The sequence below is a fragment of the Magnolia sinica genome, chromosome 8 (assembly GCF_029962835.1).
Source record: "Magnolia sinica isolate HGM2019 chromosome 8, MsV1, whole genome shotgun sequence".
Lineage (NCBI taxonomy): Eukaryota > Viridiplantae > Streptophyta > Magnoliopsida > Magnoliales > Magnoliaceae > Magnolia > Magnolia sinica.
In genome coordinates, this window is record NC_080580.1 from 37793456 (window position 1) to 37802510 (window position 9055).

General features: G+C 37.0%; 2 long non-coding RNA genes across 2 annotated transcripts; both read left to right on the top strand.

Moving 5' to 3' along the window:
* The first annotated feature begins 237 nt into the window (after window positions 1-237).
* On the top strand, window positions 238-2148 carry LOC131253253 (uncharacterized). Its single transcript, XR_009175060.1, has 3 exons — window positions 238-771; window positions 1040-1128; window positions 1490-2148. It is a non-coding gene; the product is annotated as an uncharacterized LOC131253253 (long non-coding RNA).
* Window positions 2149-3286: 1138 nt separating this feature from the next.
* On the top strand, window positions 3287-4293 carry LOC131253254 (uncharacterized). The gene is made up of 4 exons (XR_009175061.1): window positions 3287-3313; window positions 3457-3546; window positions 3671-3762; window positions 3856-4293. It is a non-coding gene; the product is annotated as an uncharacterized LOC131253254 (long non-coding RNA).
* The last annotated feature ends 4762 nt before the right edge of the window (window positions 4294-9055 follow it).

A 9055-nucleotide genomic window follows, 5' to 3' on the forward strand; every position in this document is an offset into this window, starting at 1 on the left:
AGAGTGGTTTGAACATGATATGACAAGAAGGAAAGAGATAAGTGTCTCAAATTACAGTTAATAATTGTATCTAAGTTCATCAGAGATGCATTTACATGAACAGATCAACTGAGTTGTTGAACATCTAAGGCATCCAAAATTGCCTGCAGGTTGGCTGGAACACAGGATCATTAGCATCCAAAACTGCCTACAGGTTGGCTGGAACACAGCTTTAAGAAGATCCAACTAGCAGGGGATTCCAATTGGATTTGTGCTTTAAAATTTTTATTATTATTTATCATTAGCATTTTTCTTCAATATTCTATTGTCTAGTTTAGTGTCAATGTTTTGTCAGCCTTCTTCTTTTCCTAAATTTATAACTAGATATTGTGATACGTTGGCATTAAGGCTTTAGATAACAACAGCAATGAAGGACTGGATTTTGTGACAACTTGAGAATCTACTTTTAGAGATTGTTGAATGATGATGCTGTCACAAGATAGAATTAAGAGGGGCCTTAGATCTTGGAAGGTTGGAAAGGCATATGTATTATCATACATCATTAGGAAGGGTAAGTAGGAAATGCCCAAATGATTTTCAAACTGATATGTATGGCTTCTAATAGAGCTTTGAATCAGGTTTTGATCAGAATTTTTTTTTTTTTTTTTTTGGTCTTTTTTCCCTTGTTTTTTACCCTTCGTTTCAAGTTGAGAAGTTTCTAGCGATTTTAGAGGATAATGCTGGTTGATGCTTCAGTTGTTTTAGTATTTCCAAAACAGCTAGAAGAGATAGGTAAAGTAATCATCAGTCTTAATTTCCAACTTGTATTGCTGTGTCTGCATAAGATTCGAGTATTTTCGTGTTTGCACGCAACATGAAGCTTGTAGTTGGCTGTAAAATATCGATCATGAATAGAGTAATAGATGCTTGCCCACATCTATACATGAATCTACTCTGTTTCCTGTCATATTTTGTGCAACCATATTTCAGATTTTTCTCTAGGTGGAAATTAATTTAGATGGTTCTCTTGAAAGCACCTTTATTTCTTTCTTTGTTTTAGAGTGCATCCTAGAGACATTTGTATCAGACTGAATTGATGGAAGGATTGAATGTCATTAAAACATCTCAATAGGCCCTGCACGTCAATTTGTATGTTCAGCTTATCCTAGAGACATTTGTATCAGACTATGAATTTGATTGGCTCTAATGATCCTAGCTTTCTTTCACTGTTTGGATTTTTAGAATTTACTGCTAGATGGCATGTATTTTAGATTTGATGGGTTCCATATTAATGAAGATTATAGATGCAAAAACTGGAAAGGATAAACATGTTACAATTTCTGTTGATGATGATGGAATTCGACCAAACACATCATTGTCTGATTTAGCAAAGCTTAAACATGCATTTAAGGAGGGTGGATTTCAACAGATTGTTGAGGTCCATGATTTCAACAGTCTGATTCAAGTAACCATTTAAGGAGGGTGTAAAAATTGCCATCACTGAACCCAGACCTGGAGCAACAGAGACTGCGATTATAATATTTGGAACACCTGAGCAGACACATGCTGCACAGAGTCTTCTTCAAGCATTTGTACTGAGTGAACAGGGCACTCCTTGACTTGTTGCATTGGACTGGTAAACTTCGAAATTCTGCTGCATCTGACCTGTCTTTGAGTATATATTCAGCTAGAAAGAAACAGTATGATTTGCTCCTTGTTAGCCGCTGATGGAATCACTAGCATCACAACTTCATCATCATCATTGCCTTGTCCCAACTATTTGGGGTCAGCTTTATGTAAGTCCCTACCCTAGGTTAGTGAACAATCTTTAAAATTTTGTTATGGAAATCTGTACTCATGCATTGTTGGAGAATCTGACAAACCTCTACATTCTCAGATTGCATTGAAAAGCACACAAGGGAAAGGAAATGGCTGGTTATACACAAAGGGTTTTTTCTGTTGGAGTACTTACGTTCTAAAGGAGAGGAGAGTAGAGGGAGTATCAATGCTCTGATTTGTGGATTGATGGATGCTCTGATTTGAAGTCACTTCTAAAAGGACTACAAGAAATTGGAGGTATGGAGTATCAATGCTCTGAACAGTATACGTACGTAGCCAACACCAATTAATTGGAATATGGCTTAGATGACATGAAGGCAATCAATTTGAAATAGATTTTTTTTTAAAAAAAAAAATTTTAACCCATGCGTCAATGCATCAGATGGAGTAAAATGCAATCATGACCATCCATCTTCTGGTCTATACTATATATGGGCCATGGACCAAAAGTTGTCTCAATTGGACAACTATAAGTATCTGGGGATTGCACTTTTATCCAGTTGCCTATCATTTTTCATCAGTTTTTGCCTGTGACCATTTGTTTGTAGATCAAGACGGTGGTGCAATTTCTTGGGCTGAGACCCATCGATGCTATGCGCCACCAGATAGATAGATGTTTTGTATCTTCTATACACCACATGCATAGCGGTGGAATCTAAAATATCTTTTTCATATTTTCTTTTTTTAATACGAAAATAATGCTTACGGCTTTTTTATTAAATCTAAAGTTTGAAATTTGAATTTAAAGTATGAAAGCCTATTTGGTAACTACCCAAAAGAGAGGCTAAAGTCTAAACATTAAGTATTGAATTTGAAACAATCTGTTTATTAACAAATGTCTGAAATATATTAATTTGATACATTTGCTAATTCTCTAAATGTGGACCCACTATAATTTATTTTCTTTACATTTGCAAATCCATTTTGACAACTCATTTTATGGCATGACCCTAAAAATGAAGTAGACCCAAATCTTAGGTGGACTAAACCACATGAAATAGTGGTGATTAACCATTAAAAAATTCTCACGGGTCATGAAAGTTTTGGATCAAGCTGATATTTGTGTCGTCCCTTCCTCTAGGTCTTTGTGACATTACTAGCAAGTTGGATGGAAAATAAACATTACTTCCCAAGATGTTCTTAATGGTGGGTATTCAATCACCATTTTCTCCCTAACGTGGTCCACATAAGATTATTATTATTTTTTTTAGTCCACAAGATTTGTATTTACTTCATTTGTTGGATCTTGATATAAAATTCATGTGGTGTGGTCCACGAAATATTAGCTCCTTGCAACTTCACAGGTGGGTCAATTGTTTCATACCAATTCCAGCTCTTGGTGACCCCATAACTTGGTGACTCCAAGATATCACCGAGGTGGTATCTGGCACACCTCAAAATCCACTTCTACTAAAATTAGATGCCAACTCCTACCAAAGGCTTCAACTGGAATTTCATGATGTCACGGTCCAAAAATTAGGCAAGTCCACTCTATGTAAGGATCACCAAAAGCAAGGGCCCCACACCCTTGGCTTATTATTATTATTATTATTTTTCTTACTAATCTTCATTGCTTCAATATAACGAAGGGTTTCCATAATGTTTGACTTGTATTATGTATTTATCTTTGGTTGTAAGATACTTATTCAAAGTGGAAGTAACTATATAGAGTGTAGGCTCAGGGGTCCACAATGCTTACATGGATGCATGATCAAAGCTGCTCATCAGGTACAAGCCACTATATGGCTTTCCTTGTAGTGAATTCAGGTCCATCCATATTGAGTTGCATGCTAGTTAATGCTTCTGTAAAAAGGCTCATATTGAGTTGCATGCTATGATGCTTATGATGCAGTTTTATCCTTAAAGAAAAAGGGAAGAAAAATCTGTCCACATATTTATATATAAAAAATTCCATAGCTATCCTCCTCCATCTGCTAGTTACAAGTATTTATTGGTTTCTTTTATTTTATATCAAATTTGTTTTTTGGTTATTTTATTTTGTTTTGTAAACTTTTGTCTTTGCATTGGTAACTAAAGGTGGAGCATTGGTAACAGAGGGGGGCTTTGCTACTTCATATGGGGATGGATATGGACTTCATTCGATATGGTTGTTTTTGCAGGAAATATTTATGACTGAACATTTAATTTTAGATAGTGTAACTCAGATTATGAGTGTATATACTGTTTTATTACTTGACCTCTATGCATGGTAGGTTGGTGCTGACAAAGGTCCTCTATGTGGCATGAGTTCTAGTTCTTGGGGTGCATTTGAGAAGTCTCGCCTCAGGCGTTGCTGAAGTCCATTGATTTTTTTTTCCTTTTGCCTTTCCTTGTGTCTCAATCTGTAAATTTTCTGTCCATTATGTAACCTTTCATTCTCAGGCCCCCTGTAAATGAGGCTAGTTGTAAATGAATTACAAGTTGTGTTTGAATGCTAATTTAATCTTGTAAAGGTCTTTTGATTTAGAAGATTCAGCCTAGCAGAATTTTTAATTGCTTCCATTATTTATTCTTTTACACTGTAAAGGATTTAGCGGCGTTTTAAACACATTTAACGGCGTTTTTTAATCTCTCATTAGCATTGTTACAGTTTTTTAGCAGCGTTTGTTGCAAAATTTACCTGCGTTCCTCATATTTTTTCCGGCATTTTAAAAGCTTTTACCAGCGTTTCGAACAATTTTTGCGGCACTTCATACCATTTTTACCGGCGCTTTTATAGTGTTTACCGGTGCTTTTATAGTTTTTACCGGCAATCGCAGAGTCACCGGTAAATGATAACAAGTGCCGGTAAAGGCCCACTTTTAGCGGCGGCCGGTAAAAACGCCAATAAAAATGGACGAATGCCGGTAAACGATACAGCGATGCCCCCTTGTTGTAGCAGCCACCCGACCGCCGGCAATTCTTATACCAGCGGTTTTTTGGACTTTTAGGGGCGGTTCTGGCCGCCGGTAATGCTTATTTTTCTTGTAGTGATTAGGACCCATTCCAAAGAATGAGGCAGATTCATGACTTAGGTAGGCTGTATCACTTTAGTATGGCCATTAAGTGCCAACCGCCATCGATTCATTGGCGATCCGTGGTCCAATCATGGCCACTACTTATTTTTAAATTGATGTCCTATTACATGGATAAGCCACATGATCAGTCCGGGTGTGGGTGGTGCTCACCGCTTAAAACCCTCGCTCCTACTTGCTCTCCTACTTACATTAGATTATTCGAATTGAGTGGGTCCCCTTATGACGGTTTCTCTAAGAATCCACTCCGTCTATCCGGTTTGTTACATCATTTTAGGACACGGGGTCAAAATTGAAATAATTTCATTAATCAGGTGGCCCACAAAGTCCGAGTCTCGAAGACATTCACCGTTGAAAACTTAATGGGAATTCTCATCTGCACAGTGCCATGCACATGGTATCCTCTTATTTACAACTTTACCCTTTATTTTTTAAAACTTCTATCGTCCGTAACTCACTACTCCACCGTCCAAATGAGATGAGATTTGGCGGGCGGCCTTTATTTTCTGCGCTCTTTTCATTGCCCAAGTTTGAGCCTTCATTTCTCGAGGATGACTAAGATGCTCTTTTAACAGTTAATATATTTCAAAATTCTAAAATAATATTTGTACTCCTCTGATTGAAAAGTTACTAGGCAGTTTGGACCTAAACCCTAAGATCTTCATGATGATCGGTTTGCCATGATGTTTATATGGCCCGTAAATGGATGGTCATATGACTTGTTAATAATAAGGGGAGACTTGATGGTCAGCACTCTGGCCATGTATGTCAATGGATGTACGGTCAGTTTCGTAAATGGATGGTCATAAGGTATGTTTCTGGAGTGATTAGGGGTATGGCATGTATACTGTTAGATTCCAGTGACTTGTTCACATGTGTAAGTTCCTTAGATTGTAATTCTAATGGTGGATGAAGCATATTTATGTGAGGTGAACAAGATGAATGGGTCAGAATCTCGATTTGATAAGTGTACGGACTGATGTAGAGGCCAAGTAGATGATTTACTATGATTTAAGGGCTGAATTCGACGTGTATGGTTAATTTATGATAATTAGGCTTGATATAAAAGTTCACATGAAACGGATCATCGGAACTATGTGATCTAGAATTCGGGGGTCTATGTTAATAGCATTTTCATAATTATTGTTGATCTAAGAGTTTTATGAAATCTAATGGTTCTACATGGTCCTATGCCCATTTCTAAACAATTCTTATAAAAGGACTTACTTTTAACTCATTATAGATAAAGAGTTAATCACTAATTTAGTCAAGGGAAAGTACGCATATCAAACCACATGATCAGCGGTCGGATGACTTGATTTATAGATAGAGATCATTCTAAATTGGTCTGATTCATATTGGAGGATGGATGTAGGGTTTGGTTGGCTACATAGGTGCCGTATATGTGTACATAATAGGTTAAATTCGTGATAACACTCAAGTATTGAAAGTGCGGGGTGTTACAATTTACCCCCCTTAAAAAGAATTTCGTCCCCGAAATTCAATACTTTTACAAATGGGACGAAGACAATCTATTTTCTGTGTCTCTAAGTATTCACGATCAACTGTTAGGACTGGGGTTGTTACAATCTATCTCCCTTAAAGAAGAATCTCGCCCACAAGATTCGATTATGGTATTCCCAATTTCCTTATAATCAATTAAGATCAAGGGTTTGCTCACCCGACTTGAAGAAGAGTTTTACTACTATCCTATATTTTTATATTTGTATGTGTATGCGTGAAGTTCACAATGACAGTTCCACATCATCTAAAAGAAGATTAGTAGTTTTATGTTTTCAGTATTCATGTTAACACAAACAGACGACTATGGTTGGTCTGAGCCTGATACAACGATCTTCTGCCTGATCAGGGCAATGAGTTCCTTGGCATCCATTCCTAATCCTGGTAACCCTTAACCTTCTACTTGATCAGGGCATTAAGGTCATTAGGATTTACTAGGATTTAGAAGTAGGATCAAACCCATTTCGCTTAAATATGATTCCGTCAATCCGTGAATCCAATTATTCAGGATTTATGTGAAACATGTTTATATAGTTTTCTATTTTCATACGGGTATTACGCTTTCATTGTGCACTTTGATTGTCTAAGCATTATGCAAATTTAAATTACAGTTCCTAGTATGCATTCTTAAGTTCAGAGAGTGCATTTGTTCGATTTAACGTACAATACGGTGGATAGTTATTTCCCGACGATACCTAAGTTTTGTTCCTAAGATCAAACAACTATAATTTACAAAAGAACCTAAGTTCTTGTTTCTAAGTTTAAATGGTTAAGCTTAAAAATTTTAAGGAATCCTAAAGTTTGTGTTTCTAGATTTACAAAACACCCTAATACTAGGGGAATTAAACTTAGCTTCAAGTCTCAAGCTTCATCAATGCATCTTTGGAGTATTTGGAGTCATATAAGTCTTGTTTTTTCCAAGGCCTGGTTTATCTAAACTTGCTCTGATACCAACTGTAATGCCCCGTGTTTTCGGGACCCGAGTATATAACCCGTTTCACAAAAACCCGAGTGTTAGCCTATAAAATCCAGTGTAAATTTGAACCGTTTGTTATTAATCAGAGTCAACAGCAACGAAGCTAGAATAAACCATGCATTAAATAAAAACATTTTGATCATTTCAAAATTCCAAATGTAGCGTCCATACAGGACTTATACAATCTCAAATAACAAAGTTCATATAAGCAGAAACAAGATCTATCAGCTAGTGGTGGGGCTCGATATGGGCCGCAAGGACCCCGCCTAGCTCCCTAGCTACTCGATCTGCTCTAACAACCTAGTGAATAATATTGGCTCACCCTATACGTGCATCAACTGTTACGGTTTGATAGCATCAATGGCTATCGCAGTGAAGAGCACCCTCTAAGATTGTGCGCTCATCATTCATAATCCATTACAGATCGCAAGTTATGAATATATTAAACAGGGTATTTCATAATCATGATCATATACTCAAAAATCAAGCCAATCAACAGAATCTCATCATATGTAAAATATAATAGCAATCACAATGCAAGGAAATATGTTCAGATATTCAAATAATCAACCATACAACTTTCTATTACACTCGAAAATCACATTGTACGTGAACTCCATAAGATGGCTAGAAAATCGATAAGCGAACTTTTGCTCCCACCGAAAATCATGGTACAAGTGAAATCCATAAGGTGAATAGAAAATCAACCTTTAAATCTCTACTTCACTTGGGAATCATATCGTACGTGAACTCCGCAAGATGACTAGAAAATTGATAAGCGAACTTCAGCTCCACCCGAAAATCATGGTACGACTGAACTTTGCAGATGAAGAGATAATTAACATACAAACTCTAAACCACCCAGAAATCATATCGTACTTGAACAGCGCAAGATGGCTAGAAAATCGATAAGCAAACTTCTGCTCCACCCGAAAATCATGTTACGACTGAACATTGTAAGATGGCTAGGAAAACAACATACAAACATCTACTTCACCCATAAATCATATAGTACGTGAACATTGCAAGATGGCTAGGAAATCGCTAAGCGAACACCCGCTCCACCTGAAAATCATGGTACAACTGAACACCGCAAGATGAAGAGACAAACAACACACAAATTCTAGACTACCCGGAAATCATATCGTACGTGAACACCGCAAGATGGCTAGGAAATCGCTAAGCGAACACTTGCTCCACCTGAAAATCATGGTATGGTTAAATACCGTAAGATGAAGAGACAAATAACACACAAACTCTAGACCACTCAGAAATCATATCGTACGTGAACATTGCAAGATGGCCAGAAAATCGTTAAGTGAACACCCGCTTCACCCGAAAATCATGGTACGATTGAACACTGCAAGATGGCTAGGAAACCAACAAGATATGTGAATATAACCATCAAGCCATAAAAGGGCACCAATGACCCATCAAAGCTGCGTAGGGAAAATATGCGGTCCAGGCATATGCACTATCCAAGTCGCGTAAGTCAAATATAGACCGCAAGATGGTAAGTCCAAGATAGATTCCATTCATTCCATCATTTAAGTGCAAGTGATAACATATAGTTAATTAATACATGTACAATAAAAGATAGCATATTATCATCAATCATTTACGCACGTCACAATTAAAGAGATATGTTCATCATTTACCATAGGAATCAGGTACGCAACATATTATCATATTCACATATTCACATAATAAGTCAAGTAAGCCAACC